Source organism: Mixophyes fleayi, chromosome 2 (assembly GCF_038048845.1).
Source record: "Mixophyes fleayi isolate aMixFle1 chromosome 2, aMixFle1.hap1, whole genome shotgun sequence".
NCBI classification, from domain to species: Eukaryota; Metazoa; Chordata; class Amphibia; order Anura; family Limnodynastidae; genus Mixophyes; species Mixophyes fleayi.
This window is the reverse complement of record NC_134403.1, coordinates 85,082,782-85,093,960: the sequence shown is the minus strand read 5'-3', so window position 1 is coordinate 85,093,960 and position 11,179 is coordinate 85,082,782.

The window sequence follows — 11,179 nt, the reverse complement described above, 5'->3', positions numbered from 1 at the left end:
TGAACTTTTATGATTCGCACCAATAATTGTACCTGGACTGCGTAGAGGAGTGGGTCACCCCAATATCTATTAAAAACCCTGAACTTTTATGATTCGCACCAATAAATGTACCTGGACTGCGTAGAGGAGTGGGTCACCACAATATATATTAAAAACCCTGAACTTTTATGAATCGCACCAATAAATGTACCTGGACTGCGTAGAGGAGTGGGTCACCACAATATATATTAAAAACCCTGAACTTTTATGATTCGCACCAATAAATGTACCTGGACTGCGTAGAGGAGTGGGTCACCACAATATCTATTAAAAACCCTGAACTTTTATGATTCGCACCAATAAATGTACCTGGACTGCGTAGAGGAGTGGGTCACCACAATATATATTAAAAACCCTGAACTTTTATGATTCGCACCAATAAATGTACCTGGACTGCGTAGAGGAGTGGGTCACCACAATATATATTAAAAACCCTGAACTTTTATGATTCGCACCAATAAATGTATCTGGACTGCGTAGAGGAGTGGGTCACCACAATATCTATTAAAAACCCTGAACTTTTATGATTCGCACCAATAAATGTACCTGGACTGCGTAGAGGAGTGGGTCACCACAATATATATTAAAAACCCTGAACTTTTATGATTCGCACCAATAAATGTACCTGGACTGCGTAGAGGAGTGGGTCACCACAATATATATTAAAAACCCTGAACTTTTATGATTCGCACCAATAAATGTATCTGGACTGCGTAGAGGAGTGGGCACTGGGCACCACAATAAAATATATAAAAAACCTTCAACAGATCTGCATTACACTACACATACGGCTGCTCCTCCATCCTCTCCATCATATACATGTTGGAGTTTTAGCGTGTGACAACCTCTTGTTTTTGATAATGTCAGTGCATTTGGAATATTTTTCAATTTGCCCCACACCACTGAATGTACTTTATCTATGATACGCAATACGCATCTATCTATCTTGACTGCGTAGTGTGGTGGCCCCGGTACACAATTTGGTACCGAGGCCACAATATAATTTAAAAACCCTCCACGTGTCGGAATTCCACCAAACAAGTATCTGGACTGCATAGTGGGGTGGCCCCGGTACCCAATTTGATACCGGGGCCACAATACCTCCTCCAAACATGCTCCAGACAATTCGTCATTGACAGACCCCAGACAGACAGGGTCGTAGTGTTATTGTTTGACTTTGTAAACCCAAAAAAATGTCCCTGTTGCACATAGTCGTGCAATGAAGACTGACTTTTTCATTTAAAGGCACGATCTTTAAAGTGTAGTGTTTGTAAGTCTAAGTCATATTATACTTTTGGTAAAATTGGTTTTTTTTGTTCCTCTTTATGGTAATTAATTAGTAATAGAATTAAAGTAGGAAATAGAATTAAATAGAATTAAAGTAGGAAATAGAGTGGTATAGAGTTGTAGTGTGGTATAGATAGAGTGGTCCACACAATATAATAATAAAACCCTCAACTGGTCTGAATTCCACCAAACAAGTATCTTGACTGCGTAGTGTGGTGGCCCCGGTACACAATTTGGTACCGAGGCCACAATATAATTTAAAAACCCTCCACGTGTCGGAATTCCACCAAACAAGTATCTGGACTGCATAGTGGGGTGGCCCCGGTACCCAATTTGATACCGGGGCCACAATACCTCCTCCAAACATGCTCCAGACAATTCGTCATTGACAGACCCCAGACAGACAGGGTCGTAGTGTTATTGTTTGACTTTGTAAACCCAAAAAAATGTCCCTGTTGCACTTGCACATAGTCGTGCAATGAAGACTGACTTTTTCATTTAAAGGCACGATCTTTAAAGTGTCAGAAAGAGAGAGAAGACACAGGAGAGGAGAGTTGTAGCTGGGGACCTGGGGTGGAAGCTCCCAGGCTCCCCCAGCATTGCCTGGAAGTCTGAGCGTGGTGACTGAGCCAGGGCAAGGAATGTGTGCCCTGGATGAGGGGGAGAACTCCATGCCACTATAGTGAACCCAAGAGAGAGGGGGACACTGCACATGGAAGAGGCCCTGGAGTGAGGGCTGCTACAAGAGGCATGGTAGCTGTAGTGTCAGATCCTGAGGCTGAGAGTACACAGAGTGACGTGTCAGAGCACAGGAGACATTATCCCCGCAGAGGAGGGATGAGCTGCAGTTGAGAGGTCTGTTGTTGAAATAGGACATGCACACTTTAACAAACCAATCATTTCAGCGACAGGGCCTACCAAACAACTTTGACTGAAATGATTGGTTTGTTTGGGCCCCCACACCAAAAAAGCTATTCATCTCTCCCTGTACAGACTAAACAGGCTCTACTGAGGCAAGATGTCGTCCTCATCCTCAACCTCTGATTCCTCTCCCCCTACAGTGTGTACTTCCTCCTCATCACACATTATCAATTCGTCCCCGCTGGACTCCACAACCACAGGTCCCTCTGTAGTATCTGGAGGGCAGTGCTGTACTTCATTGAGGAATTGATTATTCATTTTTATAAACATCATTTTTTCAACGTTGTGAGGAAGCAACCTCCTTCGCCGCTCACTGACCAGGTTCCCCGCTGCACTAAAAACTCTTTCCGAGTACAAACTGGCTTTTTCCATTTCTTTACATATTTAACTATAAGTGTAGGGTGTAATATACATTCAAAGACGATGGCTGCATTGCCAATATGCATAGATGGAGAGGAAGACAATCTGTTTTGTGTGTAGAATAGGCCTACCAACGAAGAATTAAACTGTTTTTTTGGATGATTTATTACCTCAACAATTAGATTACTTGTCTCTAAAACAGTTGGAGCACTAAATTGGGTTAATTTAGGCCCAAAAACATGGATTTTCCCAAAAAATAGCAAAACAAAACCAAACAAAACCAAAACCAAAACCAAAACACGCAATGGCGGTTTTGCAAAACCAAAACCAAAACCAAAACACGACGGTAATCCAGATCCAAAACCGAATCCAAAACCAAAACACGGGGGTCAGTGACCATCTCTAGTTCTGAGGAAGCAACCTCCTTCACCACTCACTGACCAGGTTCCCCGCTGCACTAAAAACTCTTTCCGAGTACACACTGGAGGGGGGACAACTCAGGTAAAATAGAGCCAGTTTGTACAGGGGCTTCCAAACTGCCTTTTTTTCCTGCCAGTAACAATATGGACTGTCTGACATGTCTACTTGGATGGTGTCAGCAAAGTAATCATCCACAATTTTTTCTATTGTGACAGCATCCAATGCAGCGAGAGTAGACATGTCTGCAATGGTTGGCAGGTCCTTCAGTCCGGACCAGATGTTATCAGCATCCCCGCCAGTGCCTCTTTTGGGAAAACTGAGCTTTTTCCTCGCAGCCATAGATGTGGAAGAAAATGAGGGTGGAGCTGTTGGCATGTCACGGTCCTCTTCAGAGGACAATCTCCTGACCAGCAGGTCTTTGCACCGCTGTAGATTTGTGTCCGCCGGAAACAGAGACACAACATACGCTTTAAACCGAGGATCGAGCACGGTGGCCAGAATGTATTCCTCTGACTTTAAAAGAGTGACCACCCTCGGATCCTGGCAAAGCGTACGAAGGGCTACATCCACAAGAGCTACATGCTTGCTGTAATCGCAATGGCTTACCAGCTCCTCCCTCACTTTCTCCAGCTGCTTCTGCAACAGCCTGATCAGGGGAATGACCTGACTCAAGCTGGCAGTGTCGGAACTGACTTCTCGTGTGGCAAGTTCAAATGGCTGCAGAACCTTGCACAACACGGAAATCAGTCTCCACTGCGCTTGACTCAGGCGCATCCCCACTCCTTTGCCTATGTCGTAGGTGGCTGTGTAGGCCTGAATGGCCTTTTGCTGCTCCTCCATCCTCTGCAGCATATAGAGGGTGGAGTTCCAGCGCGTCACAACCTCTTGTTTGAGGTGATGGCAGGGCAGGTTCAAGCTTTTTTGATGTGCCTCTAGTCTGCGGTAGGCACTGGCTGAATGCCGAAAGTGTCCAGCAATTTTGCGGGCCACCGCAAGCATCTCCTGCACACCCCTGTCACTCTTGAGGTAATGCTGCACCACCAAATTAATGGTGTGGGCAAAACATGGGACGTGCTGGAAATTGCCCATATTTAATGCCCGCACAATGTTACTGGCATTGTCTGACACCACAAATCCCCATGAGAGTCTAAGTGGGGTAAGCCACTGGGAGATAATTTCCCTCATTTTCTCTAATATGTTGTCAGCGTTGTGCCTCTTATTAAAGCCTGTAATGCACAATGTTGCCTGCCTTTGCATGAGCAGCCATTTTGTAGATGCTGCTACTGATGCAGCTGTTGCTGTTGCTGCGGAAGGGGATGCATCTACCCAGTGGGCTGTCACAGTCATATAGTCCTTCGTTTGCCCAGAACCACTTGTCCACATGTCCGTGGTTAAGTGGACAGTGGGTACAACCGCATTTTTAAGAGCACTGAGGACACTTGATCGTACTTCTCTGTACATTTTTGGTATCGCCTGCCTAGTGAAGTGGAATCTCGAGGGGATTTGGTACCGGGGACACAATACCTCCATCAACCCTCTAAATCCCACTCCACTGATGGCGGACACCGGGCGCACGTCTAACACCAACATTGCAGTTACAGCCGCAGTTATACGCTTTGCAATAGGGTGACTACTATCGTATTTGGTGGTCATGGCAAACGACTGTTGGACGGTCAATTGTTTGGTGAAAGACTTAGCGGTCTTACGACTTCCCCTCTGGGAAGATGACCGACTAACAGCAGCAACAGCAGCAGTGGCAGTAGTAGGCGTACCGCTGCAGGATTCCTCGGATGAATCCCGTATTGAGGAGGACTCAGTCTGGCTGCTGACTTGGGCTGCAGGACTGAATCTGATGGAGATTGTGGAGGAAGTTGACGAGGAGGGTGTTGCTGGTGTGTATCCAACTGGACCACGGGATTTAGGTGTCCCTGTACCGATGAGGGTCCTAGCCCCAGTTCCTGAACTAACCACTGAACTATGAAGGTTATTCAGGTGACGTATAAGGGAGGATGTTCCTAGGTGGGCAAGATCCTTACCCCTGCTTATTTGAGCTTTACATAAGCTACATATTGCCATACATTGGTTGTCTGGATTTGGATAAAAATAACTCCAGACCGAAGAGGTGCATTTTTTGGTCTTCTGACCAGGCATGACGATGGGCTTTTTCATCCCATGGACATCAGCTGTTTCCCCCCCTGGTGCCTCATTTACAATAACCACATCACCATCCTCATCATCAAGTTCCTCCACAGCGCCAGCTACATCATCAATAGCCTCCTCCCGAGCCACCTCTTCCCGTACAGTGATGGGAAGGTCAGGCTTGACAACCACCAACACCCTTGGACTCGCCTTGGGGATTTGTGATAATTTCTCTTTAGAAGGCAGAGTTGTTTGCTGTTTTGTTGCTGACAGCATAACTCTCTTCAATTTTTTGTAGGGGGGGGGAGGAGGAGGAGGGCTAAGATCCGTGGGTGAAGCTGAACCACTAGTCATGAACACGGGCCAGGGCCTAAGCCGTTCCTTGCCACTCCGTGTCGTAAATGGCATATTGGCAACTTTACGTTTCTCCTCAGATGATTTTAAGTTTCTCTTTTTGCTACTTTTTCTTAACTTGGGCTTTTTGGATTTTACATGCCCGGTACTACGAGATTGGGCATCGGGCTTGGAAGACGACGTTGATGGCATTTCATCGTCTATGTCATGACTAGTGGCAGCAGCTTCAGCATTAGGAGGAAGTGGGTCTTGATCTTTCCCTACTTTATCCTCCAAATTTTTGGTCTCCATTATATGTAGCACAAGATACTGCAGAATGTGTGAACTTGGTAATATTGCAGTACCAATGGACTTATACTGCTGGATTGGTTTTGCAAATTTGGTTATAATTATTATATATTTTTGTTTTTTTTAATTTTTTATTTTTTTTTACTTTTTTTTTATTTTTAAAAAACTTGGGAATAGTGGGGAAATAACTATGCCCTTAGAAGCACAGAGCACAGGACACAGCACCACTGGACTGAACAGGACACGGCACAGGACCCAGCAGCACTACGGAACTCAGCAGGACAGAGCACAGGACACAGCACCACTGGACTGATACTGCAGAATGTGTGAACTTGGTAATATTGCAGTACCAATGGACTTATAATGCTGGATTGGTTTTGCAAATTTGGTTATAATTATTATATTTATTTATTTATTTTAATTTTTTATTTTTTTTTACTTTTTTTTTATTTTTAAAAAACTTGGGAATAGTGGGGAAATAACTATGCCCTTAGAAGCACAGAGCACAGGACACAGCACCACTGGACTGAACAGGACACGGCACAGGACCCAGCAGCACTACGGAACTCAGCAGGACAGAGCACAGGACACAGCACCACTGGACTGATACTGCAGAATGTGTGAACTTGGTAATATTGCAGTACCAATGGACTTATAATGCTGGATTGGTTTTGCAAATTTGGTTATAATTATTATATATTTTTTTTTTTTTAAATTTTTTATTATTTTTTACTTTTTTTTTATTTTTTAAAAACTTGGGAATAATGGGGAAATAACTATGCCCTTAGAAGCACAGAGCACAGGACACAGCACCACTGGACTGAACAGGACACGGCACAGGACCCAGCAGCACTACGGAACTCAGCAGGACAGAGCACAGGACACAGCACCACTGGACTGATACTGCAGAATGTGTAAACTTTGTAATATTGCAGTACCACTGGACTTTTACTGCTGAATGTGTGAACTTGGTAATATTGCAGTACCAATGGGCTTATACTGCAGGATTGGTTGTGAAAATTTTGTGGTAATTAAAAAATATTAAAGTAGTTTTTGGTATTTTTTAAAAAAACTTTTTTTTATTTTTTTAAACACAGGGGAATATTGGGGAAATAACTATGCCCTTAGAAGCACAGAGCACAGGACACAGCACCACTGGACTGAACAGGACACAGCACAGGACCCAGCAGCACCACTGACCTCAGAAGGACAGAGCACAGCACACAGCACCACTGGACTGATACTGCAGAACACAGCACAGCACAGCACAGCACAGCACAGCACAGCACAGCACTAAACAGCACAGCACAGCACAGCACTAAACAGCACAGCACAGCACAGCACAGCACAGCACTAAACAGCACAGCACAGCACAGCACTAAACAGCACAGAACTAAACAGCACAGAACTAAACAGCACAGAACTAAACAGCACAGAGGACCACCTAACACACCCTCCCTCTACCCTGATCAATGCCCGAATGAAGATGGCGGCGACTAGCGGGGAATTTATAGGATCCGAGTATCGCGAGATCCGACAACGGGATTATGAGTCAGAGCCTCAGTTTCACTTTTGAATTTGGCGCCAATACCCGGATCTGTCTCGGATCCGACTCGGATCCGCAACGTTCGGGTGGGCTCGGATTTCAGAAATCCGAGTGCGCTCATCCCTAGTTTTTTCTTTACCAAGGTAAAAGGTGCTTTTTTACATTTTTGTTTCCCTGACTTTAAAACACTATGCAATTTAACAAAGACTTTAGCGGATGACATAGAGGGATTACTATCAGCATGACTGGTGCCAGTAGCTGCTTGGTGCTCCTGGTTTTCTGTGGACTGATGTGAATCCAATTTGATGACACAGTACAAATGTGACAGTAGACTTTTAATAACACTGCCAGCTCTATTATTACAATTTTGCTTTTAGCACTGAACACAGCCACCTCTCCTGTTTCTGGGTGAGCTATGGCACAGTACAATGTCACTGGAAACTTTTAATTACATTGCCAGTCCTATTATTACAATTTTGCTTTCAGCACTGAAAACTGCCACCTCTTCTGTTTCTGTGTGAGCTATGTCACAGTACAATATCACTGGAGCACTGACACCCCTCCTCTTTCTCTTTCATTAATGATGATTCTTTGTATTTCAACTGCACTGGAGACTGCCAACAAACCTGCTACCCCTTCTGTGTCTCTCTGTGAAATGGCACAGGATCTCCGTGGAGGACGGTACTTACAGAACCAAAAACTTTCAAGATCTGAGGATGCAGCAATGACGTTTTGCCTCGTTCCCACTTCAAAGGGCAGGCAAAAGTACCGAGCGGCTCGGTACTCGGACCAGCGAAATTCATGTGGGCTCAGTTCTCGGAGAACTAAAAGAAACTGTTCTAGGGAAAAAATGTATTGTCGAATCTACATCAGATTGTTCACCTGTAAGTGTCAGTTTATCAGTTATGAGCTCATCAGCTGGAGAGAATTAAATACACTGCATGTTTTGCGTGTACAATTAGCTCTGCTTTATTTATTACAAGTCGATACCTATATAGCAAAAATCACGTATTACAGAAAACTATGCCCCAAAAGGTTTTAACCACTCATGCTTCATTTTAAACAGATCTTGCTACATTCTTTCATTTTCACACAGGAATACTCCCCAGGGGGAAAGTTGTTTTATCACCATCTGCTATATCTAAGGTTATAAGCACAGTCTTCTGCAAATAATGAATAACTCCTAAAAACTAGCTGTATCTAATCTGTCTTTAAGCTATAATAGAACAAAATGGCTATAAGGCAACAAGATGGCATCAGCTTAGCAAAATCACATTTCTCATTTCCCATCTTTTTATTCATCATTTGCCCTAACACTACCTATCAGAGATCACATTCTTGCTGTCGCTTTTAATGGGTACTTACACACATACACCCTTCTAACAGAACATATGAATAGGGATGCCTAAAACTGGATACATAGAACAACCCATCCCCCACCAATAGCAAGTCATGATCCCTCTTCTAGCTGATATTAATAGATGGTTAATGAGTCGACAACCGTCTTGCACCCGCTGCATGTCCTGATGTCAGATCCTCACATATATCAGTGAACATGAGAGGCTCTGGGGCCTCTTGTGCTTCTTTTTTGTCTTCTAACTATGGATTTCTTCAGGAAGGAAAAAAGGAAAGGGAGGGAGAAAATACACAGTGCACTCGCAAGTGTTATATGTCACTTATTTCACAATAGAACTGGATGTCCGGTTCTGTGGGTTCTGTGCACTGGATGCCCCTTTTGCAGAATAGCCTGACAGCATCTGGGACGAAAATTAAATACACTGCATGGTTTGCATGTACAATTAGCTCTGCTTTATTTGTTACAAGTCGATATCTATATAGCATAAATCACGTATGACAGAAAACTACGCCCCAAAAGGTTTTAGCCACTCATGCTTCATTTTAAACAGATCTTGCTACATTCTTTCATTTTCACACAACTCCCCCCCAGGAGTTGTTTTATCACTATCTGCTATATCAAAGGTTATAAGCACAGTCTCCTGCAAACAATGAATAACTCCTACAAACCAGCTGTATCTAATCTGTCTTTAAGCTATAAGAGAACAAAATGGCTATAAGGCAACAAGATGGCGTCAGCTTAGCAAAATCACATTTCTCAGTATCATAAAAGCATTACAAAAGACTAAATGCTAGGGGATACAGTAGGACCAGTGGTCGAAGTGGGAATTTAGAAATGCAGGTATGGAAATTTGAAATGAAAGGCTATAAAATAAAATGCATCTAAAATTAATTTTAGACGCATTTTTACAGTATATAGTATAATGTAAAACATTAAATAATGCATAGCTACCCACCGTGTGTCATCCACCAATTCTGTGTTTCTTCACCTCTCCCTTTTGTCTTCCTTGTGACCCTTCAGCTTTCCCTTATCTATTATCTGTCCACTGCCTATGTGCACCTTTCATCATCCAAGGTAACTCCCTCTATCTCTCTCGGCCTCCTCTTCTCTGTCCCTTACTCCCTGCTACTCTCACCCTCTTACTTATCCCCTGCTTCTATCACTCAGTCCCTTACTCCCCTGCTCCCTTCTATCTATACCTCTGCTCCTATATTTCCGTCTCACTAGTGAATTCAACAACATATGTTTTAGGTTTTCCAATATTTTTTTTTATTTTATTTTTCATTTAATCCAAAATGACATAATGCTAAATATAGGGTTCTGACACCAGCTGAGACAAAGTCAAATGTTAGGTTATTAAAAAGAAAAATAGTTATTTCTTTTATTAGTATGTTACTAGTTTACACTACCTGCGGCTGCTCGTGTGTTATGCTCAGTTACTGTTTATCTGGGTACTGGAATGTTGGTGCCCTATTCGGAAGGCAGGTACATGAAATATGGAAAACCCCAACAAGCCCCGCCGTTAAATCAATAACATCCATGTTTTCTAATTAGGCCTCCCTTCCTGCAACCATCCCTATTAATTTACATAAAATTAACAATATTCACACTTAATAAATAGACCTATTTCCCTCTAACCAGCCTAGATGTTAATTTAATAGCATAAACATTTAATAAATAGCCCCAAAATTAAATAGTATTTTACATTTAAAATAATATTCCTATTTAATAAATACATCTATTTCCATGGTCTGTGGGAATCAAGATGTAGGAGATTTCACCATATATACCTTGTTTGGGGCGCACATCTAACATACATCTTGTAAGTGCAAACCCTTTGGGGTGTGAAATGGCGGTGTCAACACTGGGTTTGATGGTGTATTCCTATATGAAGCAACGCACTTCCCCATAGAGAATCTCCATGTTTTACTTTTTATCATTACTGTATTATGCTATGTGCAGTTATGTTTTATGTATAGATATTATCTGCAATAGAACATCATTCAACCATTGTGGATATATCCTCAGGTGCAAGGGAAGGAAGCGCTTCATGTATGTAACATCTATATATTATTATTGAGATCTGTTTTGGAATTGTATGGTGGAGTTCCTAATACATACGAGAGGCTGCATGCCATAGTTGAGCGCCAGACACTCAGAATCTGTATTCTCTGTTAATAAATAGACCTATTTCCCTCTAACCAGCCTAGATGTTAATTTAATAGCATAAACATTTAATAAATAGCCCCAAAATTAAATAGTATTTTACATTTAAAATAGTATTCCTATTTAATAAATACATCTATTTCTCTCCCTCAAAACATCCATAGTAATAGATTAATAGGATTTACTTTTAATAATATACCTATTTTCCTCCACCATCCCTGACATTAAATAATTCATTATCACATTTAATAAATAGCCCTCCTTCTCCCCAAACTTAGCCCCCACCCACAGTCCACCATTAA